The 25054-nt window shown below is 38.4% G+C and overlaps 1 protein-coding gene and 1 long non-coding RNA gene across 3 annotated transcripts in view; one reads left to right on the plus strand and one right to left on the minus strand.

Annotated features, from left to right (window-relative positions):
* The window catches only part of banp (BTG3 associated nuclear protein), a 128321-nt gene that overhangs the window by 17689 nt on the left and 85578 nt on the right, over nucleotides 1-25054 (minus strand). The window lies entirely within an intron of this gene.
* On the plus strand, nucleotides 4542-6681 carry LOC148644305 (uncharacterized). Its single transcript, XR_015928703.1, has 3 exons — nucleotides 4542-4729; nucleotides 5359-5449; nucleotides 6140-6681. It is a non-coding gene; the product is annotated as an uncharacterized LOC148644305 (long non-coding RNA).

Genomic DNA, 25054 nt, shown 5'->3' on the forward strand with positions numbered 1-25054 from the left:
CAAACATCAGACATTAAAAAAGTACGAATGTTGTTGTGTGGAGGAGGAATCTGAAGAACTGTTAGCTTTACACTAATTGATCACGCGTTGACTGTTTCAGCCTATTCCAGATTGGAATACAGTAAACTTCAATCAGTATAATACAGTACATTACAGAGTATTTTATATAACGTAAAAATTGAAAATCACAAATTACAAACAAGACAGAAGTTTAAACATTTTTGCTTCTTCTCTGTATTCTGTTCTGCTTCCTATACTGAACAGCTGTCATCTCCCCTTGCTTCTTTAATTCCTCCAGATGTGTGCCATGTGTAAAAAAGCAGCCTCTGAAAGTGTTAACAGTGCACTTTCACCAGAGATACTGGTTTTCGGTGGCTCAAGCTTCGCAGAGCCTGAAAGTACAAATGAAATGCCTGCGCTGAGGCAGGAGAGGTCTCTTTGATGAGTCACCACCACAGCCTCTGTTAGGGAGAGCTCTTGGATCGTGGGGGACCAGACTTGACGCAGGCTGAGGGAGAATAAAGGATCTCCTGGTGAAGAAGGGCAAAGGAATGTGTTGTGTCTGGAGGATTAAGAGGAGAAAAGGTCCAAATGACTCATCATGGTGGGGAGGAGGGGGTTCCCAGAAAAGTAACAGTAACACCTCATAGTACAAAATGTTCCCTACAGCAAAGGCTGCACCAATTCAAAGTTCCCATGAAACGTCCGAGTCTGATGTGTCACAGTGTACCCCTCTGCCACACGGCTCCTGCATCTTGCAGTGACACCATAAGCTACCTCCTGTCAGGTCAGCCAGAGCTGCGGTTCACTCGCTCTCTGTAAAATTGGCGTTGAGATCTGTGCAGGTTTTCACAACATGTTTAAGGTGGACTTTGATTTGCTTTACAGTACGTGCTGTTTCAGTTTTAAGCTAGTACATCCACAAGCTTCAGATTCAGCTTTTATTACAACTCATTTCCTCTTCAAGACAGAAATAAAAAAGACATATGAAACTAATATTTGTTTACACATTGTGCCCAAAAAATCTCTACAAGTCACAGTACCTGTTGTCTAAAGATAGACAACTATCTATCTAGAAGATAGACTTCTAGATTTTAATTAAATGTAAATACTACAGCAATATATATAGTACATAATGTGCATGTCTACATTTCACTCTTGCAAAATAATCTTTGTAAATTATGTCTTGAAATGGAAATGCAGCAGTTGAAAGTTCTGAATACTGTGTGCAGAACTGTATTTTAGATTGTGATTTATGTTTTGAATAAATATATTTTCAATACAGCAATTACAACATTGTACACATATGACAAACAGGGCTTGCATTAACACTATTGGCTCACAACTGAATTTCTTCTTATATACACAAAATCTACATTTAGAAATGTCTGGGTGTTTCTTAAAATAATTAAAATCACATATCTGTTTTCACTCAGCAGCAATATCTAGACAGGCATTCTTTAATATTTCTTGGAAAACATCTCCATTTCTCTATGATCCAAATTCTGGATCTTTTACAGCATCCTGTCTACAGACTTATTTCAGCAACATCTGCTGCGCTACTTGCTACAGATATACTCCTATCAATAATATGGGCTTAGTTTGAACAAACTACCAATTACCTTTATAATGTAGCAGCAGTGGAAGAGCCCCAACAAAAATAAAAACAGCAGAGCTAGTTTGAGTGGTTTACAAGTAGGCCTCGGTGGTCATAATTGTGCCAGACTCGGACTGCAGAAACAACACTTTTTTTTATCCTGCAGACGTTTAGACAATGTGCCCAGACAAACTTGAGCCTGAACAATGTTTTCCGCACTCTCATGTTTGTGTTCTTGGCTCCTGTTGTTAGATATTTGAAACGATCACAAAAAAGTCTGATCCCCCCAGAAACCCCTACCACGCACCAGCTAATTTTAAATCCTTTTGTATCCTTAAACCTGAGATAATTGCCTTAGACTCGTACAAGTATTCTTCAGTAAACAACACTAGATCTACAGGTTCCTCAAGAGGAAGCATTTATATCCAACTTACAGCTCTTACAATGTACAATAAGTTTCAATTTAGATTCAGTTTATCATTATTAGAAGAAGTACCCATCATCAGTCAATAAATAGCCTTACATCTGATTTTCGGCATTCAAAGAAAATGTGATCAATTACAGAGACATCAAATCCTATTACAGAGCTGACTGAATGGATGCTAGTCCTGGGCTATGTAACAGCAGTTGGATAGAAAGCAATTTGCATGCAGAGTGTTGGGTCATGATGACACAGTCATATCTGAAACAACCTACAGAAAAGTCAGGCAAAGAGCACCCTTTAGTTCAGAAAAAGGAAAACTCACATACATATAAAAACACCACACATGCAGACAAAAAAGATGCTTGTATATTCATTGAGGCTTTCCACAGCAAGGGGTTGGAATACTTATACCATCATTACTGTACAGGTTGTTGGTGAGATGAGAGTCATCAATCAGTGTGGACACAGATGAATTGTGTATCGTGCAGCTCACCAGCAGTGACAGACGCTCATCATACACACCTAAACATGAATCTAAACCACCTTTTCCTTCTTATTGTCATCAAAAAGCCTTTCCTGAAATATGTGTGGATAATCAGTCTCAAGTGGGGCATTTGGAAACACTCTGTATTGTAAAGGTGCAATTTTCCAATTACGACAACATCTGTTTTATTGCAATTGGCCCTTTTTTGATGTTCAGAAAGATGAGAAAAGATCTGAGAATGACTCAAACTTTCACACTTTGTGAGCTGTTTTTTCTCTAAAGGCATCCTGCACGTTTTTATGAGGAACGGGCTGTGCTTGTGTATGAACTTTTTTCTGTGAACATATAATTTTGGATGGAAAGAACATGCCTTTCATGATGGAACATTAGTTTATGTCCTTAACACAAACAGCTTTCACAATGTTCAGCTACGATCCATGTGGAGACGGATAGTATATATACCTGACGTCTGTGGGAGGCGGAAATTGTACGATGTCTGGTCTTCTTTCCTTGCAATAATAAAGAGATGTCAGCGAACAGTGAAACAATGGTTCATGTAGGGGTGAACCTGAAATCACAGTGCCAAACTATTGCTTCACTAACACATCGACAGGAATGAAGTAACTATTATCAAGAGTTGTAATCTCAAAAGTACGTACTTGACTCCAATATAATATAAAGTGGTATAATAAAAATGCCTGAAAAAGTTGTTTTTGTTCATAATATCTTCATTTGACACCGGTGGCCACACATTTAACGATAGCAATTTCATCTAAAATATGGCTTCTGGTATGGAGGCTTCGTATTGTAAATCGTAAGGCAGACACACGAGGGACGAAGCAGGGTCCAATTCGTTCGTCACTCGATGGAAAAACACAGAGAGATTGCTGAGACTCCAGCTGTAGAACTGAAAATGTTCTACAGACCTTTAGGCTCTTCTAACAGGGAAGTTCCAGGGATAGACAAATCTTTAAAATTTCCTTCCCAAGAAAAACAAGGTTTTGATTGGTGTAGTATTTCTCACTTTCCTTGCATTCAATTACCCTCTGTGGTAATATGTACTTGAGTTTCATGTAGTTATCTAATCTTCACAAAAAACATTCATGGTACATGTATTCTTCACCATTTCCTTTCACTCAATAGGGATCTAATAAAGACTTTGGGGGTAGGATAGCTGATTTTGTTTTCTTTTGGAAATCATACACAGGAGCTTTATGCTCACAGACAACAACAGCCTCTCAAAACAAGAAACACAAATTTACTACAAAACAAATTTACAGAAACTGAAGTATAAATAGATTTAATAGGGCCTATCTCATGTTTTGCGTGACTGTTAATTGCTCAAACAAAATTAAGTAATGACTACAGAGTTAAAAATAAACGGGAAATCTTCTGATGTTTCAACATACTGCATGCAAGCGGAGACTTCAAGTCCAGTCATCAAAGCCCATATTGTTAAAATTGTTTTTATTTCGCTTGCAATCTGCTTCCACCTTTGTACTCGCTTCAACATAGGGATCCAACATCGTTTTATGATGAGAAATGAGGCCGTTAAACAAGTCTGCTTTCCATAATTCTGAATGCAATCGCACACTTCAAGTCCAGCAATTAAAAGTTAGAAATAACAGCACTCTCACTTCCAGAAAAAATGAACCTGATTTTCCAAGCAAGGCAACATCTGAAACAAGCCGCTGAGTCGGGAGGGATATGAATTAACGAAATCCTGAAGATTCACTGGCAGCTCCCACACATTTTAGATCAATAACCCAGATAATTTTTTTATCCTGACTCAGCCTTGCGTAATTCCCTACAAACACCACGACCCATTAAACAACTCAAATGTGTCTCATGTTAATTGAGGCATAATGCTGCACATCTCAGAATGATCTCCTGCGGTTTCCTTGTGGCCCGTTTGCATGGGTGTTGTCCTTCATGGCACAAAAGCAACTGCGGCCACATCCTTGCTGTGAAAATCGGTCGGGGATATCTGCTTATTCACAGAGGCCCGTCACTAATTACACTGTGACTAACTCAGGTGCGTTTGCTCAGCAATATTTCCATTACCCAGGGTGATCATTTCCAGTTCTGTTTAATTTCCTCTGGTAAAATCTGCAGCTCCACTGAGCCCACACAGGAAACCGTCTCGGTGAAAAGAACGCAACAGCAGCACCAAATAAAATACAAAAATTAAAAATAATAACTTACAGAAGGTAACAACAGAAAGGTATGTGTGAGAATTTGTTTATGTTCAAAACAAGGGTTTAGCATGAGCAGGAAAGTGGTTTGTCTGGGGCTGACAGAGTACTGTATGTGGGGCTGGATGGGTTGTCTTGAGAAAAGTACACTTTTCTTCCACACGTACATGCTATATAGTATTGTACTCCTTTTCCCCTGTAACCTCAGAGGGAAAGCCTGGATTCCTTTTATATTTCACTTCCTGTAATATGTATAGATACTGTGACTATGGGACTGCTTCACACAGGTCAACAAGCTGCCAAATGTCATTTTACTTTCGTACAACTACATCCAATGTCATTTTTGCAAAGGGTTCTTGGCTGCAGTTTTAAAAGAGAAATAGGGATGCATTTATCCTTTTCAGGAGCCATATCTGTAAGTTTGGCAAACTCTTTGTGTTACCCAAAGACAAAGGTGTGGATTATGGATGCTCACAAAATAAAATGGCTTGAGCTCATCCCCAGACCATTCCTGTGGAGCCATTTGGACAAACACTGAATTTCAAAGAGCTCGCTTCACTGGGGCGAAAGAACAGGTGAAACTGTGATGGTGCAATAACCGGACAGTGAGGTGGCAGGGGTAACAGTTTCAAAGCATGCTTTTTGTGTTGTGCTGCAGAATAAGGTCATTTTCCTCTGGGCACTGACCTGCTCTTCAAGACAACAACCACGGGGTGAACAAAGCTCTCCCAAAAGTCTGAACTTCCTAGGTAAGAGCCAGATCCCTGTGGCAGTTTCGGAGTGGTCCTGGGACAGTCACTAAGAGGGTAGATATTTCACAAAATCACTTTGCTCACTGAGTTGCTTTCGTACAATGAAACCTACTGATGTAAATCAATCACCACCCATAATCACTTCTGTATGTTCTAATCATGGGACCATTTAGACCACAGCAGGAATGACTTTAGGTGTTTGTTGTCTCTCAATGTCTCTCAATAGCAGTTCTCTTGGGTTTCTTTAGACTGACACAACCGCGTATTTACACTACAAGTCTTTATCAAACACACCATAAAACACAAGCCCCCTGAAATCGAAGAATGATCACTTTTTGAAGAGTGATTACTGGAGTCACTACTACTTGAGGTTTATAGTTATTCAGTATGCCCTCTCTGACTCTGTAAAATAAAACCCCAAACTACAAACTGTCTTCAATTTGTTTGTCACAGAATGTTTATGTCAAAATGTCCATAATGGAAAGACTTCAATGAATGGAAAGGCTTAAGCAGTCTGGAGTCACTAATACAAGTAAACGGCTGGTAAACCAGTGATTTGGTTTTACAGCTTCGCAGCACTGTTCTGAAATTCTAAGAACGGAACAATTATTAGCCCTGTAGGGACAAATATAACAGACGTTAATGTCAATCTTGCTGAAAGGTAATTCTTGTGTTTCGTCCCTCAAGGCTCTTAAGATGAAACCTACGGAGTAAAGGGAACTGGGTGCCAGCATGTCTGCAGAATAACCCAAATGAACTGCTGCCAAAATTTGACAGAATGGAAGAAAGAACTTGTTAATAGGAAATTTCTTCCCACCTTAATCCTAAGAGTGGAAGATCAAAACCAAAACATGCCCGTATTCCTTGCTTTCCACCCTTTTTGTCAAAGCACCTGAATAAAGCCCTACTTAAATCAAAAGCTGATATTTTTATGACCGTTTTAGATTGACTTTTATACGACTCAACAAAACCTGAAAATTGTCCCATCCCTCAGTTAGTGGGCATGCTATCTCAGAAGTCTGTCGAGGAAGGTGTGTTTTTTTTTAACTGAATCCCTTTAGAAATCTCAGTATTTCCACTTGGCTGGTATTGTTTGGGGAGAGATGTGCACAACAATTACAAGAAACATCTGTTTTATTTTATGAGGGACTGTGGGAGCCAGGCTTTTTATACATCCTGAGACTTGGAGAATTGGGGCATCTTGTGTATCATAGCCTGTCTTCCTGTGAGTGTACTGGCCCATCCAGTATAACTCCAGTAAGGACCCAGTTAGAAGCATTTCCTTGATCTTTTAACAGATTCAAATCTTTTGTAATAAATATGCTCATGTAAATTAAGTCTTACGCATGTTTAGAGGAAAATACATGTGATGATGTGTCAACACCTGTAACTTTTTATTAAAGCATGTCAACATTTTTTGTGCATTAGTTTTTATGAAACTGATTGATTTCTATATAAAAAGTGAAGACATTTTCAAATCAAATACTGCTCTGTTTTTTATGAAGCTGTACTAACATTACATACAGTCATTTTAATAAGGTTACAATGTTCTCCGAGTTGTAAATTAAAATTCTGACCATTTCTCTTCTGAGTTTGGGTGTTGTTTTTTATTTAGTAGGATTCAAACAGATAGTTCCTTGTGAAAGACCCTCTTTATCCTGCGATAAGATTAAAAATTGGTGATAAAAGGATATGAGGTTAAGTGAACAGAATTTGGGACAATCTTTAGTAAAAGACTCCGATTGATTTGCATACTCCAATAACCTAGGACAAGTTACACTGCATTTTGTTTCAGATTATAAATGTACTTTTTAACCATTCAAATTAAGCAAGCATAATTGCAGGGTAAACCTGTTAATGTTTTTCTGCTACTTATTTTAACATTCATGGCTCAGTACAAAAGTTTTAGTTTCAGTGTATAAGGTTTATTTATGGGCACTTAGTCTATAACTTACCCCTGCTTTCAATTAAAAAGATTACCTTTAATAAAGGTGAAATGGGGTAAGCTGCAATACCACAGCTCAATTCTGCAGTTACCATGGATGTCAAACAATTTAGTTGAGCATAACACTGTATTTTTAGAAACCCAACAATAACTCAGCTCTAAATTTAGCACTTCCAGACTGTTTCAGGCATTGAAGGTCTTGACCTTTTGCATTATTTTCTAGACTTATAGTATAGAGTATCTTGAGTATCTCACCTGGTTGTTGGTTTCACCACTAAATGTCTTTTCTACAAACTGGAGACAGCTAGTTTGAATTCTGGCTGTACCACAAACAAACAGAGGTCCGAGAGGATAAGAAAAACTGGCCATTATGTGAAATTAATGGCCAGTTAGTTGGGTTGTTTGTTAGTCACGAGCAGTGAATGTCAGCAGTAAATCTTGAAGTGTCACTAAAGACTCAATATTTGAATGCTCTCGTTACAGAGTAAAGGGGGGAAAATGTGCACATATAGAGTTAATTCCTCATTAGTGTTCAATTTTTAAAACCAGGGTAAAAAATTCTAAATAAAATTAATTGAAGTTTTTGAAATTTAATGAGAGAAAACAAGTCATGTAGCACTACAGACTTCACAGCCAGCAGTTACGTTAACAATGAATAATGTTCAAATCAGATGATTTAACCAGATTAAATGTTTCCTTTCACACGCTTATAAAATATTAATAAACCACAGGAATAGTTCAATAAAATGGAACAGAATGCAAACAGGGTTTGATTTTATTTTTAGAAACACAATGCATCATGAATGTGTGCTAATATTTCCAGATCCATCTCAACTGAAGTAACTATGATTTTGACAGATTACCAGCTTTTAATAATCAAACTTTGGTTCTCAAACAGGTGGACATAAGCACCATCATAAAATGTCTCATATGGGACATTTTATGTATCTTTAACAAATGTTTTTAAACTGGAATCAGCAAATATAAACAGGAAAATAACCCAAAGGACCAAACAGAAAACATTTTTCATGGTTCAGAGGGAAAACCAAAACAAACCAGCAGACAAACCCCTCACTCATAGAGAAAAGGGAGAAATAAAATCTTGTTTCCAATATTTTATAGGCTAGGAAAAGCATCCAGTAAAACGTCATTCGAATAAATGTAAGCTCTAGAGGACCCACGCACTTTTTCTGAGGTGAACACAAAAATAGTCTTTTACAGCATGTGTGCTTCCTAAGTCACTGTTACTCCCAAACATCTGTTCCTTCTGACACAACCCAGACCCTGACTGTCTGTTTATTGGTCTAGCTGGACCGGCTGTAAAAGGACGTCTTCTGATCTGAAAAAAACAGGTCATTACAAGGCTTCTCAGGACATTGTATATCTAAATATAAATCTGGAAATTAAAAAAATACCTCTTCACACGAGTGAAACGGGTTGAAACTTGTATTTATCCTCACTGAAAAGTGACATCATCATTAAAGCCTGGGAACTGGCAAGGAGAAACTAAATGAAGGCCCGGACATCAGATCAACAAGGCTCTCTCCTCTTGGCAGCCAAGCGAGAGGCCTCTGTGTGACCTCCGGAAATCTGACAACAGAACAGTGGTACCTGTTATGTGCCGTGTTGAGCAGTCATCATATTCCACCTAATTATAAAAGAATATCAAAACTCTGTTGTTGCAGTGCAGAACATTCAAAGTAAAGAAGGATATTCTGTTGATGCTAGTTAATGGCACAGCAATATTTTGACAGTTTTAGCCAATCTACAAAAACATAATGGACTTTGCTTCAAGGACATGGCAGAATTTGTTGTTTTTTCAATAAGGTAAAACAAGACTTTGAAATGACAAAGTTATAAATTTCAATGCCTCCCCTTTCCTAACTTCCATCCAACTAAGGAAGAATGCAACATCTCTAACCGATTGCATTGGCTATTCCAAACCTCCTTCCATCCAGATAGCTGCATCTCCAGATGTTGGACTGCTATTTATTAGCAGTTTATTTTAGTTAAGGGTTAATAGACCACACTCAATCCTGACACAGAACAATAGCCCCAAAAGAGTTTGCATTCACTTGCACAAGCATCCACACATTTGTGAATGTGAGTCAGAAAGACTCAGTGGGAGAGTACAGGCAGAAACACAGACACACTTTAAAAAGAAGTAACAACTATTTTTCAATTATGTTTCATTAACATGTCAAACACCTTTGTTACCTGGATTATTAGCAGTACCTTCATTTTTCAGCTTTTTCTTTCAAAACGTATAGTACGTGCACAAAAGGTTTTCCAAATTTCTTCTTTTATCCATCCATCGGATCCTGCCAACAGGTTCTGACACGATATGGCAGGATGCTCTGATGTCCCTCAAGTCATATTATTATATTACAGCCCCCCGTTTCCATCATTCCATCCCATCTAGAGAAAAGGCAACAGGGTGTGGGAGGGATCTGAAGCTATAGGAGTAGATTTTAAGTTGTCACCACATGACTGCAACTGTACAGTACACTGTCTCAGCCCTATCGAAATGCTCTGAAATGTGACCCACATTCTGGACTTTGGCCGTGACACTTCTTAAAGGGATTTCAAATCTTCAGATGATTTCAAAGGTGAGTCAGAGATGAGTGGCTATCTGTACATACACCTGACACTGCCAGCCTAGGCATTAGAGTCGGGAACACCCTGGTCAGCCATGTTGTTCAAGCTGATCCCCTGGGTGTCTCACACAACATGCCTGGGTAAGATCCTCAGATCAATTAGTTGCTAAAAAACACATGAGCTACGCGGTACAACCTCTCCTGGTGAGGGCACTCAGCATAATGATACCTTAGAGAACATGTGACTACCATTATACAACAGTCAGAGCTGGAAATCCAAGACATTAAATGAATAAAGGACATTAAAGAACACCAAATAAGCCAGTCCTATATTTTGTTATGGGTAAAGATATTAGGACATATTCCAAATGCCTAGGTTTAGTAAACAAGCATGTTGGAAAAAATACTGAGGTCTATACCAGCAGCCCATCTGTGTACCAGATATCTGTTTGTGTTGAGAGCGCAGACTTGCTGGTTCAGGAAGATGTCTCTCCAGAGCCATGGGAACCACAACTAGGCAGTACAGAAGAAAGAGGAGAACGTTGCCGAAACAGGCCCATGCCAAGGCAAGTCTGGATGCAATTCATTACCGTTAAACTACGAGCCAAACTGTAATTTATGATTAAGAAGACAATAAGCAAAACCAAGTAAAATCTCACCAGCGCAGTCTATAGGTTCAGTTCTCCTACTACTCCACAATGACCGTGGCTGGATTTTCTACTGTGGAATGTCTTCCATGTTACTAAGTTCTACCACTCATTAAAACTGGTAATTGAGCACTTCGGTCATTATCTCAGATGTGATGTCAATAGGTTTGGAATGACAAAGTGGAACATTTGTTATTTATTTTACCACCCTCCGCCCCCTATGAAAATGTATTTCCTAGGTTGTCACTGCCAAGACTTGAGCAATATTGCAGCTTTAGACTTAAAATCACTGTAGTGTTAAGAAGACAAGAACACAAGCACTCATAATACTCTCTCTTAATTGGGTCATTTCTAGTTGTTAAATGATTAATGAGCCTGCTTTCCATCATAATCAAAACTTGGACAAACAGTAGTTTCAAAGAACACACGCTCAGAAATTGAATCTACATATGCAGCACTGGTTATTACCCAGATGACCCAGAAGACTCGTTACCTGGAATGCTCTGGAGCAAACCCCCCCTAGCAAAGCTTTGAAAACGAGACTAAACTAAAAGGAAAGAAATTGGATACTTAGTGAAAATGCGACAAGATCTTGGGAAAGATTAGGTTTTCTTTTCATGACTCATTGTTACCAAACCCTTGTTGTTTGTTAAAACCAAATCATCCAATGTTTGAATAAGCCTTCCTCTTCAAGTATTCATCTCTAACAACAGTACCATGTTGAATACTATCAATGTGCTAACACCTGACATTAAGTTGTCTTCAGACCCTCTCGTTTGCACAGGCATCCTGATTTCAATGGTAACTCGCAACTTGTCTGGATATAACTGCATCTCACAAAGCAAGACACTGCAAACAACAGTATCCTTTACTTCCAACATGCTGGTTTCTACAGATTCTAATATTTCTCTTGCAAATGTTTCCCCACAACGCATATTACAATCAATGAAACATGCAAACAGGCACACCAAAATGGAGATAGACAGAAACCAGCTGCATTCAAAGCAAACAATTTCAAAGACAAAAACTTCTGTGGTCTCTTATGTGGGCAAAAATCCCTTTTTGTTTAAAATGCAGGACCCTTGACACAGGAGATGTTTGAAGAACAATGACAAACAGATTTTGGCACCCCTGAGGTAAAAATTGTACCCTGACAGGAGAGAGAAAAAAGCCGTATCTAATTTTTGAGGATATATCGATGACATTCATTCCTGTTGGGAAACAGCTTGAAATATAATCAATGTTTTCCTAAAATTCATTATACTGTACACACCAGGAATAATGAAATTGTAAAATGAAGTAAATAACTTGCCATTAAAGTTATGATGATTTACAGTTTTTCATTAAAAATGTTTGCCATTTGCTAATACTCTGTTGAGCACAAGCTTGTTTCCAGAGTTGTATTTGAAGTACAAAACCTGTTACACTCTCCTACACAAAATACCAGACCAATTCTCTTAAATAGATTATGCCAAACCCTTATGATGTCATAAAATATGTTTGGCAAGCAGGATTAAAAAAGCAACATTACTTGTACTAAATATTTCGATTTGAAAAACATCATCCTTAGGTAAATGGTAAATGCGAACGCACAATAAAGCTGTAAATACTCCAAGGAAGTCTAAGCAAGAGCTGCTTGTGTTTGGCTGAATAACAATGGGTTCTTACTGAATGATAAAAAAACATTATTACTGATGAGAACAAGAAGTCCTGAGGTAGTTTACTTTTCCATATTGTCCTGCTGAATTCTGTATTATGATTTTGCTGTGTTCATGTGAACAATATAACAGTTCCAGAAAGAAAAGTGACGCAGAAAACATAAGCATATAGTGTATTCCACACTATTAGAGGTATGAGCGTAAACAGATAATATTGACATAATTGTTCATATCAGCAACTAAAACCATTTTGAAGAAGTGTGATTTCAATGTGTGTTTGATGGTCACAACTATTTCAAATCAGATCCCACAGCTCACATAAGCCGGAGAAAGACAGTGTCTCTTTCTGTGTCAATGCTTGAAAAACGCGAATCAAAGTGCATGATAGCATGTAATTCATGTGCTTAAAAACAGAGCCCTGTATGCTGTTTTTCTGAGAATAAAAATTCTTGATGAAGTTTAGAGTAAAGTTCACAAATCACAGATTGCGACAGCTTGCCAAGACAGCCCCAACCCCAGGACTTCCCACGCCATTGAAACCCTCTAAAAGACAACAGCAGAGCAGGCTCTGGACCACCACAGAGAAAGTTTCTCTTGTCTCCTGAGCAGCGCAGTCGGTCTCAGGGCACCGAGGATCTGAAACACGCTCACTACGCTGCTCCTGCCTGCCGGACAAGTCTGTTACACTGCTCCCACAGATTTCTTCTGTCTGTTGTGGTGTCCTATGAATGGCGAAATCTGTCCTATTTAAAAAGGAGAACATGCTTCTTCCAGCTCCAATCGTGATTCATCACTGTGGTCAGAAGACGACGGCCCTGACTCTGTTTACTAACTGCTGCAATTTTGTCTTAGGTCTTAGGGTCTAGCATTTCAGTGACGGCAACAGAACTCAGAAAATGAATCCCCTTTTCCCTAAGGCTCCTTAGAGAAATGGAAACAGTAGATGCTTTTCTGCACGGCAAAGTTCCCATGTTTTCACATGCAAACGAATGTCGCCCTTTTGGAGTTTATTTGGACATCATTTATGAGCTCCTAGTTTTATAATTGCTCTAAGCACCTAGCATTGATTACAGTTAATAACTGGATGGATTAGTTCCTGTGGAACCAATGCTAAAATGCAAGTGGACATTAAGCTGAAAGTGGTGAGACAGACCTAACCACTGTATGGCAACATACAGGCACTGTTACTACAGGTAAGACTAGACAGAGTATAGTTACTGTCAACATGCCCACAACTCACAGCAGACAACAACATAGAATTAATTACTAAACAATCCAAATCTGTAAGTGGGATCCCTTTCGCAATGTGTGTGAGCAGCTGATTGTAATTTATGGCTATGCACAACACAGTAACACAGCCCCCCCATTTCTTTCAGATGGGCTTGACACAGAAATTCCTGCGTCGGAGAGGATATAAAGTATAGCAGGTTCCCAAAGAAACTGCTAATGTTTCCAAAGTGACAGCTTCTTTTCTCTTCAGACACAAACCAGAGCAAGAGGACTGGAGGGCAGGAGGGGTTGGGGTTTGCCAGTGACACAGCCCATGTGAAGAAAGGGATGGTGACTTTTTTAACTTGGGTATACCCTCCGCACATCCGCCCTCTTTTATAGAAACAAGCCTGTAGAAAGTACTCGCCCAGAGACAGCCGAAAACTACTTTGTCAAAAAATGCCTGAAAACATTAATAATAATAATAATAATAATAATAATAATAATAATAATAATAATAATAATAATAATAATTGCTTACACTTATATATACACCCCTACTCTTTTCAAGAAGCGCCCTGGGATTTTTAATGACCACAGAGAGTCAGGACCTCGGTTTTACGTCTGATCCTAAGGACGGCGCCCATCATGCCCCCATCACTATACTGGGGCATTAGGACCCACATAGACTGCAGGGTGAGCGCCCCCTGCTGGCCCCACTACCACCTTTCACAGCAGCAGCCTTAGTTTTTCCAAGGAGGAGTCTCCTATCCAGGTACTGGCCAAGCTCACACCTGCTCAGCTTCAGTGGGGTGCCAGTTGTGAGTTGCAGGGTGATATGGCTGCTGGCTAGCAGATAAGCTAGCAGAAATTAGCAGACAAAAATACATCAAGAAACTTCAAACTACATGTGATTCATCCATTCAAAATGGATGAAAACCTTATTTTGCAGTGTGTGGTTCTGGATTAATTATTAAAAAAAACATTGGATACAGAGAAGGCACATGAACAGAGTTGCATAGAAATACAAAAATGCTAAATATGATAAACAATGAAATGATTAACTGGAGCAGGATTCCAAATCATGACATCTTCTGCAAAAGTCACAACCATGCAATTTCAAAAGACCGAAACTCGCAGTCTCTCCTTATCGAATTGAATTAATCGTTATTGCCCCTAAGGGAATTTGTCTACAAATATGACAGTATTACAATACAAGAACAGTATAATATCTGTTGTTGTATTGTATTACTATATATAATACACCAACAATAATACAAAACAACATTAAATGCTCAATCAGAATTGTATCAGCAAAATAAGATTAAAAACAGATATTTAGCTTATAAAGAATCTAAAAACAATCATTATAATAACAAGAATATTATTAACTAATTGCAAACAATTTTCATTGTTTGACAAGTGAAAGCTTTTAGTTATAAAGAAAGTAGATACTCTCTTAATCTTTATAGCAGGACATCTGTAGAAGACAAAGAGGAAAAGAATATATTCCAAAAAGAGTGCATGGGAGGGGTCATCTAACATGCAAGATTAACAATATATTGCTCTGTTAGACATGTTATTGGCCTACTCTGGAATCTATACTCCTTATGTGTGCTGGGATCTAGAAATGTTACTTCCCATGTTAAACGCATAAAGCAAAGAATGAGAAGTGGGGAAAAGAGGGAAATTGAAAGAAAAGCTACTGTTGTCACCTCAAGGTTCTTTGCTGTGAGGCTGAAAGGGTTACTTCTAGATAGATAGATAAGACTTTATTAATCCTGTAGGGAAATTGATGTGTTACAGCAGTCTAGCCCAAGACAAACAAAAAGTCTTATAAAATTTCTATGTACAAATATTAGAGATTTGTGGACTTTGTTTCCCAGTTCTTGAACACACTTTAGCTTGAAGCAAAAAATACATGATCATGATCCATAAAACAACACCTACTGTATGCTTATGTGGTCATGTATTTTAATGACTGGTATGATACAATGTGAAACATGTTAACTGAAAAAAAATACATCCGGGCCATACGTGCTTGTATTTATTACAATATTTCGGGCTTAGACTGTATTTCTCTTGTACTGTTTTAAACAAGCTACTTGGGCTTTTCATTTGACACAATATCTACGGAAGCTATCTATTTTTAAGAGAAAGCATATAAAACTAATGAACAAATACAGGTCCTTTTCTTTGGTAACTCCAGAATCAACTGTTAAACACAAATCAGGGAGCACAAGTATAAACTAAGGAGAAGTGTTTTTAAGAGAAAGAGCAAGTGGAAGCGTGATAGATGCACACTCTCATTCCCGGGTACTTATTCCTGTACTCTGGAAAACGCCTTGACAAAGCCACTTGGTTTGAAAAGCTATTCGGTATCAGACCGGCAGTATGTGTCGAACAGCCTCCCTTGGTTTGTGAAATTTTGTATGATCTTACTTCCATCAGTCTTATTCAGCTAGCCATCCCTTGCAAGAAATGCAAAGAAATATATTGGAAGTGTAGTACTCAAAACTAAATCTAGGTACAGTAGTGTGAAAAATCTTTCTCCTCCTGCTTTTTAGCAGTGTGAAAAGATGATTGCACTGTATCCTGGAAATAGGCTTTAGAAATCTGAACAGCATAAACGGACTGGAATCCTGACCACGGACTCTGTTGAATGTATCATTGTTAAAGAAACACATTTGACAGCACCATTATCCTAATGCCTGACATTTTAAAAAAGGTCATTTTCTTTCCACTTTTGTACTATTCTAATTTTAAGTCAGCACGCTGAAGCAGAATTCAGCATTTTGTTTAGATCGTTTAAGAAAAAAAAACAATATTTAAACCTTATAAAATAACAATAGTAATTAACAGGATTGAAAGACACTCATACTGTAGTTCTAAAAACTACTCACTGCCAAGGGGCATCACTACCTGTCTTGTGAACTATGGAAAACTATATATGGTCCTATATAGAGAGGAAGGAAGCGATAAAGGTACAAACCGTGTTTACTTTTGTACATTAAGCACACTTGACACCTCGTCATACATAAGCCAAATATTTCTAACAGTGTTTGAAGTCTATGTGCTGTAAATGACACATTCTGACTCTCACCAATCCTGCCACTCTCTGACTTCCAGCCGATTCCTCTGCTTGCTTTAAATACAACCTTTACCAGACCAAAGAGGACTGGGAGACGCATTACTGATGCAGTCCTGTTTGGGCTCAGAGTGCCAAAATACTGTAAAAACTTCAAAGGAACAGCCAAGTAGGAAAGGCACAGCTAGGGGAAGGTCACACAGAGTTTAATGTTGACTTTCAGAAGCCTGAAGCCATTTGAAAAAACTCTGCGAGAGGTCATGGCACACTATGTCTGAGACATTTCACTCACCCCTTGGGTAACAGATTTACGCTATCAATACATCACGGTATGAAATGTGGAACAAAAAAAATACCAAAGGGTTTATGGAAACACAACTCATTTTAAACAACATAAATCTTCAGAGATCGACTGCTCCGATGCCTTGCAAATGGTTGTGAAGCTAACAGGGGAGGGGGGCACTTACAGATCATGGTGTTTATTGAAATGGACATGTTGACTGGCCACCATGGTGTATTTAAAAGCTGATATACGATATATTTTGGTGGAATGAGTAAAGACGCACAGCTACCGCTTCTCCTTTATGCTTGTTCTGTACTTGTCCTTACTTCAAAAAAATAGATATAATTATCCTCCATGACTAAATTCCCTACCCACGTCATCCCTCCGTCTCGGGTTTTATCTGCATTTTCACTGAAAAACTTGTTGCTTGCTATTCTGCACTCCTTTGAACTCCACGGTCACCAATTTTAAAAATAAATAACCCTTAAGGAAAAAATGAACATCTTTAAATTGTTCCTTGTGTCAAAATACGTAGATCATGAAAAACAAAGACAGTTCCACTCCTGTGCAAAGGCCTTAGACATCACAGACAGGACCAGGAGTCACAATAAAGTTATGTTGCTAATATCAACATTTTACTCAAATTACCAGTGTTTCCACTAGTGTGTCTTGCTATTTTAATAACCTTGAGTGTAATTAAAACAGCCTAGTTAGGGAGAGCAACCTTGTCTTGTCACAGTTTTTAATTCACATTGATCACCATTTTTTAAAACAAGAGCAATTTAAGATAAACTGTAGTTTAGTAACCAATGCAAAGTATTGCAATAGCTAATCCATCACATCTACAGTACCTGTTAGATCTAATTGACTCATTGTCAGATGTTTCACATCGTTAACTACACTTGTTCCCTTCTGCACATCCACAAAGCTGAAAAAAAAAACACTTCTTGTATTGAAAAATACAAATCTATCAAGGTTAGCTGTTAAAAATGGCTAAAATTTCAGCCGAAGGTCACATTAAAATTGCAATTCTGTGCAAATATGCAAAAACAATTAATTCAAAGAGCAGAACAATAAAAAACGTCAGACGTTTTCAGAACAGTAGAATGTACAGTTCTGGCAGTGTAAAGAATATGTAAAATAATTGAAATTACTAAAAATATCATCGGTTCAGATGACCTTAACTCATAGCTGTAGATCTCTATATATTTCCTATCAGCTTTCAACTTTTCTTTGGAAGTGGTGAATGATGTGCTGTTGTTGGCAACGTTCACTAACCAACCAAAAATCTGCAAAGCTGTCCGGTATTTGAATCCACAGTGCCTACTTGTGGTGTCACTGGCTTTATACAGGCTGGCCTTTATGATGTTTTGCTTCCCAGTGTTTTGAAGCAAGCAGGCCAAGCCCAGTCCCAATACAATACAGACTATTGTTCTAGAAAATGGAACAGTGCTCAGCAGCTATACGGGATCATACAAAGTAAAACACATGACCCCTGTTGTACCATGATATTCAATAAACATTTATTTTGCAGGAACAAGACAAAAAAGATTCCCAAGGACAAAGTAATCAGAAGACAGCAGATGATTTATTTTTCCTTCTGATTCAGAAATATAAACAGATGTGGTCTGTTTCACTGAGGAACACAGGGCAGACAGAGTAGGAACATTGCGACAGATGTCCTTCATCCCCTTCTTCCTCAGATTAACTCAGAGCCTAGACACCCATACATATCTCCTGCAATTAACTCAGGACATTTAGATGTATAGTACGTAGTTCTAATTAGAAGGTTTTCACTTCAGTGAAAGCTCAAAAGCTTATTAAACGTCTCTGATTATGATTATGACATCTATTAGTGCATATCACATACAGGGTTTCAATTGTAAGTGTAAACAAACACTAGCAGTTGTTCATACTTGTTAGCAAGGACCGCATAACAAAACCACCTCATAAAAAAATAATATACCTGTAAATGGAATTGTATCTGGGTTAGTGAGGGTAAATCCATCACCTTTTTCGGTTTAAAAAGTAGCTGCTGCAATGGCCTTTGACTAGGAATGCACAAATGGCTCAGGACCATGAACTGCTGTTAGCATTGGCTTTCCCTCCACATAATAAAACAGTGGGAACTTGAAGCCACTGGCAAAGGGCAATCGAGGAAGCTAATAAGAAATGAGAATATATGGCTCTCTTGCATGAATAAGAAACTTGCACATGCCTTTTAAAAATGTACTTCTAGGAGTTTTCTTCAAAGTGAGAGATGCAGTGGGACCTTCCCAGTCTCTATCATCCAGCTTTGTTATGGCAGCTTTTCATCGGGCCAAGTACCTCACGTTGGCACTGTCGGCACCCCTCAGAGAAATAATGGATAGGGTCCCCAGGGCAGACAAGGGATAAATGTCAGCCTCTCAAGAAGCAGTCCTGCTGCACACTGTGCTATGCTGACAAGAGTGGCCTACAGGACTTCCAAACAGTGAGTGTCTGGACAAACAGGAAAATGAGAAATACCACAGTTTCCAGTTACTAATATACATTGGGGATGTGCATTCAGCTTGCTGGGAATGAAACATCACTTCAGGCAACACATTATTATTGGGTTATCTGCAATAGCTGAACAGGGCACCACTATGATTTTGCTGTTATTCTGAACTCTCCGATTTACACTCAGCCCTGCTGTGCAATGCCCACAATGTCCTTCTTGCACCCCAATACCAGATTCTTCTGCACTTCACACACCTCAACTTAGATCCTTAAGCCGAACAGCAGGAAACTCCCATGACCTTATTCATTTATGGTATCTCCTCCTTCTCCTTTGGCTGCCTTGCTATTTCCTTTTTATCTGCAGATCCCTTGTTTGAAATTCAATGGAACCGATTCAGATACAGATACTGTATATGGCGGAAAAATGAAGTTATTATAACAGAAGTGATTCTCGGACTTCCTCCTCCAACACCACGACCTCTAGGGGCTGACATTAAGGAGACTTCAGGAGAGAGTTATGACAGTATGGGTACTGCTACTATGTTTGAAGCTTCTGAAGAAAAGTGGGTTCTGAATTTCAATGATTAGTCTATGTCTGGGCTTTAGTTGGCAGATAATGATGTGAAAATAATACTTAAGTTTTTAAAACATGCAAAGTTTTCCGGAAGCATCCTGTGCTTGAATTTGTAGAACAATTTGTGCTTCACATTCCAAGACAGATAATAAATAGTGGGAGGTCACACTATAGTTATTATTTTAAGATTTAAGAAGATAACTCCAAATTCAGCACAGACTTCATTTCAATCCACTTGAAAAACTGTGATTTGCTTTTCTCAGGCACTTTGGCTTTATGTTCATCCAAGCAATGTTTAATGAAAAAATAATCTTGCACTGCTTTTAACACATTACAAATCTGGTAACAAATTGCTAGATTGCCTCTGGTTTCAATTTCTTGAGTGGTGGAAAACACTTTGAAACATGAATTTGAAACAGCAGTTATTCACAAAAAATCAACTCAACTCAAGAGTTACATAAAAATTCTGTGAGGTCTGTTCTACATAAAATAAGTTTCATACTTTAACATATTATTCTATGAAGGTAATCTACAAAGGAGACCATACTTAATGTCTTCGACAGTTTTACAGTTATCCAACTAATTCTCCTTCATGAATAAAAAAATATCCATCCCCTTACACGTTAATTTAAAAAACAAAAGCAAAACACAAACAATGAGAATTCAGAAAATCAGCTATCAAGACGTTTTGGTTAAAAGCCTTGATTTAAGTATGGGAGGTACAAGTCATGGAACCTGGATAAACAAGGCAATCTCTTGGAGTTAAATCTGATCTTTTGAACCCCTTTATTATGATCTGTATGACGTTCTGGGGTTAGGGCTGGGGCTTCAGTTAGGATCTCAGGTTTTGAATTACAGTAGGATTAAGGATTCAGTTAAATTTTGGGTTAGGATTGTGCATAGGTGTGTGGACATTCTCCAAGAGGCTTTAGGTGGACAAAAGCCAGAAAAGTATCACAAATACAAACAGAAGTTTCTTTCAAGGTGAAAGAGGGTGAAAAAAGTAGGTTATAGTCAGTCACCTGCGTTTCACCTAATATTTTTCCCTGATAGTCTCCTAAAGAGAAGGAACCCAACTGAGCCTGGGAAAATCGTAGTTTTATCCCCTGAAGTGAGCAGTTCAATAGCTCACTAAGAATCCATGGTGGAAAGCAAAGGATGTCTGCTGAGTGCAGCAGCCTCCCGCAGTAGACCTTGCTCGACTGTGAGAAGCAAACTGTGTGGACAGAGATGGAGTGGGTGATCACCAAGAAGAAGCACCTCTAGCAAAAACAAAACGTTCACGCAAACAAAACAAGACACCTGGGGTTTAAAAGCTCCCTCCTGCCGAGCAGTCATTGTCTGTCTTCAACACACTGACTTGGAATGGGATCCAAATCTCTTTTCTGCAAACATCCACACATCGTCTAATTTATGATTCTTCCGCGATCTTTCTGACATGAGCAATTTTTTTCTTTTTTTTTTTTGCCGCTTGGCTAGCAAAAGTGCACATGACACTCGCTGCGTTCCTCCCTTGTCGCAGATTTTAAACAAATAAAAGTGGGGTCTGGTTTGATTTCTCCTTTCAGTTTCACAGTATGGTGAAGTGTGGGAAAGTGTTAGCACACTTCCTCCTGTTATTCTACTCTCACTGCACACAGGGCTGTCCTTCCCCTGAAACCAATGGATGTCTTTTGAACAAGTTGCCAGATTCACAAACAATTCGCTACCTTGTATTCCACTGTTAGGTGTAATAACCATATGGCGGAGAAAAAAGAATGAAAAGTAGTGAACCATTTCATTTTAGAAACAGGCCTTTGGTAGCCACTGAAAAACAACAGTATCAAATTGTCTGTAAAAGCAAAATTATGTCACGGATGGATTAAAGTTCAATTCTGAGCGCACTTGCTGTTTCTCTTCTGACATAATAAAATAATTCTAAAATGTCACCCTCCATTTAATCTATTATTAATAAATTGTATTTAATACCAAAGCAGTAGGAAATGAAATATTTACCTGTTTCATAAATGTTTGACATATGGGACATACTGCGTGTTAGATCGAGAGTTCGAGACTCCTGAATGTTAAATGTCCTTCTAGGACTTGAGCCCAACCAAATCAAAGTTTTATTTGTAAGCTTAAAGTGGTGGGGAAATGGCTAGATGGTGCTCACATTCTGGAGAGGGAGGGAGAAGGTGAGCATCTTTCTCACGGCTTGTTTGACCCAGGAGACTTAAAGTTTAATCAGAGATTTGGGATGGGGCCTGAAAATATTTGGACTTCATGCAACTCAAACAGGGTCACCTCTTTGCATCATCCTGTATTCGCATCAAACACATTGTTTAAGTGCATTTTTGACAAAAGGTGCATTTATTAAGAACATATTTGACATGGTATAGACTACTTGCCAAAGCAGAGGGAACATAATTACTATGTATGCTTTCTAAAACTCTATTCTCTAAACCAGTCGCTTGGCAGGATAAAAACAAAAGGCAGCGTTATATTTTGCCATCATCATCTAATATATCACAAATTGAATAGGATTCTCTAATTCTAAAGAAATACTACAATGCAAAATAATTCATTAGTGTCAGTCACACATCCAAAGGAATGTAAAAATCAAGATGATGAAGAGTGCATTTTACTGCTGATTCTCCCTGTCCTGATACCACAAGAAATAAAAGTGCTGGGTTTCTTCAAAAGGACAGATTTGGCAAAGAACAGCACATAGGGTATAGGAAAGATTAAGACAAACGGCAAACACACACAGCTGTTAACAAGAGCGAGTGGCTGTAGGTGAATCATAAACAGAAATAGAACACGGCATTTTTTTCTAGAGCCTACAAACATCTTCTTAACAGCTGCCTAGGAAAATGGAAATCTTTGGGTCTTAAAATGCAGCCAATGTCCCCCTCCTCCTTGCTTCTGTCAAGGCTATTATAAACATTAGCAATTGTCTGAATACGTTTGGATGCGTTTCAGTTGAAATTAAAGTCATTAAGAGTTCAGGATTTTATTATAGACTAAGGGCCCTGACTTACTTGGCAAAGCAGGTTTTCCCAATTACTCACAGGCCTGGGTCATCACTGGTTTTGGTCAACTTCTCATAACATGCTAGCAATCAGCACTGAGACAGGTGAGCATACTTCCAAACGCACATCAACAAATGTTGTTTGAAACCATTCTGAGAATCAAGACTGCATGTTTTCCCCAAAGAAAGGATACAGAGCAATGAAGCTTTGATAACATCGACCCAGAGTGACAAGAGTAAAAAACAATGAAAAATGTTACATTTTTGTAAAATAACGTACAAAATAGAGACAGTACTCCCACTGGAAAAGAATGGAAGACACTGAAATATATGACTTCAATAAGTTTAATTGCTTATAGAGACTGTGAGCAAGATCCTTGGAAAGGATACAGTATGTGTTTGTCATAGATTAGGAATACTGCATCAAGTTCTGTATCAAAGCGATTCAACACATTTCTACAGGCTAGGTAATGGTCTATGATTACATAATTCAAAGGCTACTCCTCTAGTGCTCCACCGGCGAGTTAAATGTCTCAGTGGGACCTGACGGAGCAAAGAGATGAAAGGAGGAATGCAAGTCTAAGTTTAGCACAGGATTGAAAAAAATAAACCCAATCAAAGCCACATTCATAAATCAAAAGTATTGAGGAGAAATAATATTAAATTCCTTTGCAAGTGATATACGGTGAGCGTACAGCATGGGGTGCAGACTGAGTTGCACAATAAATCCAGCCTGTGACAGGTGGAGGGAAACACAGGTGGCAAACATATAGTAGCTGAAGGGGCTGACTCCAGCAGAGAAATGGAGGCAGAAGAAAGGTATGTCATAAAGGAGAAACCCCCTGTTCTGTGCCACACAGGTGCCTCCTTGCATGGATCATCATTAAGTATTGGACACAACCTAACATGCTTTACGGCGTATTCTCTGTGGTTCTTCCTGTTCAGAGAGTCATTTTCCATGTTTTCCTCAAGATCTGATTCTGAGGTGGCCTCTCACCTCAACTGTGTTCAGTGTACTACAGTAGCAGTGATCCTGCCTTTTAACCTACAAAGAAAGCATTACGTTGTCACATCGAATCACTTCCCTCGGATGATGCATCCCCTCGCTCAAGCTCCAAGAAACCTTTTTAGAAGCTGTAGAACTGGGAAAAAAAGAAAAATGCGATATCGCTGTTCTGGTCTTAGTCTTCCCTTCTTGTTTTTGTTCCCTTTTGATTGACCTTCTAGCATGCAAAAAAGACTTGAGAAGCATATCCTCCTTCCATGTAGGCAATTAAGTTGAATTAAGTAATGTAATTATAAATAATTATAATATCTGAAATCTTGCTTAAGGACAACTTTTCATTTTTAAAGCAAAACTAACACTAATGCATCAGTTCCTACAGATTCATCCCACAGCGATGTGTCTTAAAGAGTTCCAATATTTCCTACGCTATGATGTGCCTTTTAAAGTGAAGTGAAACAAAAAACAAACCAAAATCTAACCCAATGCCAGCATTTCAGAAATGATCAGCCTTTTCTTTTTGTAATTCATGGGAATGTAGTAAAGAGGAGGTATTTTTTTAAGTGTGTGAAAATACTTTGCTGGAACACAAGGTTAAAAGAATAAATTGCTCTTTGTTTGTTTTGGCTTTCAGCTAATTTCGTTTTATAGACAAAATAAAATTTAAAAATATAAAACAAGCCTTTCACATTATTTCATTTTTTTTTACATTCCAAATTGGAACGTGAGCACTGTTAAATTACTCGATACAGATTTGGCTTGGAAAACATCAATCTCAGGATGGACTTACAGGGTTGAAGATGTATTATCTGTCTCAACCGCCCTTGGTAAGAAACAGTATCTAATTGACGTGATTTCCTTCAACAGTATCCTGGCATTATTGTGTTTCCTTTCATTTATTGCTTTTGCGTTATGCATACAAAAGGGCACATCAGGAGAACATATAAGGACATCTAGAACTTCAAAACCATTAAACTAGACAGGCAGGAAAGGCAGAAAAGATAAGAGACAAGTAAAGCCTCCTGACTGATGCATTTTGTCTCTTAACCATAACCAGAAAATATATATCTTAACTGTACTCAAGGATCCAAGGATCATAAAGAATAC

This window comes from Lepisosteus platostomus, chromosome 20 (genome assembly GCF_059453375.1).
Source record: "Lepisosteus platostomus isolate fLepPlt1 chromosome 20, fLepPlt1.hap1, whole genome shotgun sequence".
In the NCBI taxonomy this organism is placed as follows: domain Eukaryota; kingdom Metazoa; phylum Chordata; class Actinopteri; order Semionotiformes; family Lepisosteidae; genus Lepisosteus; species Lepisosteus platostomus.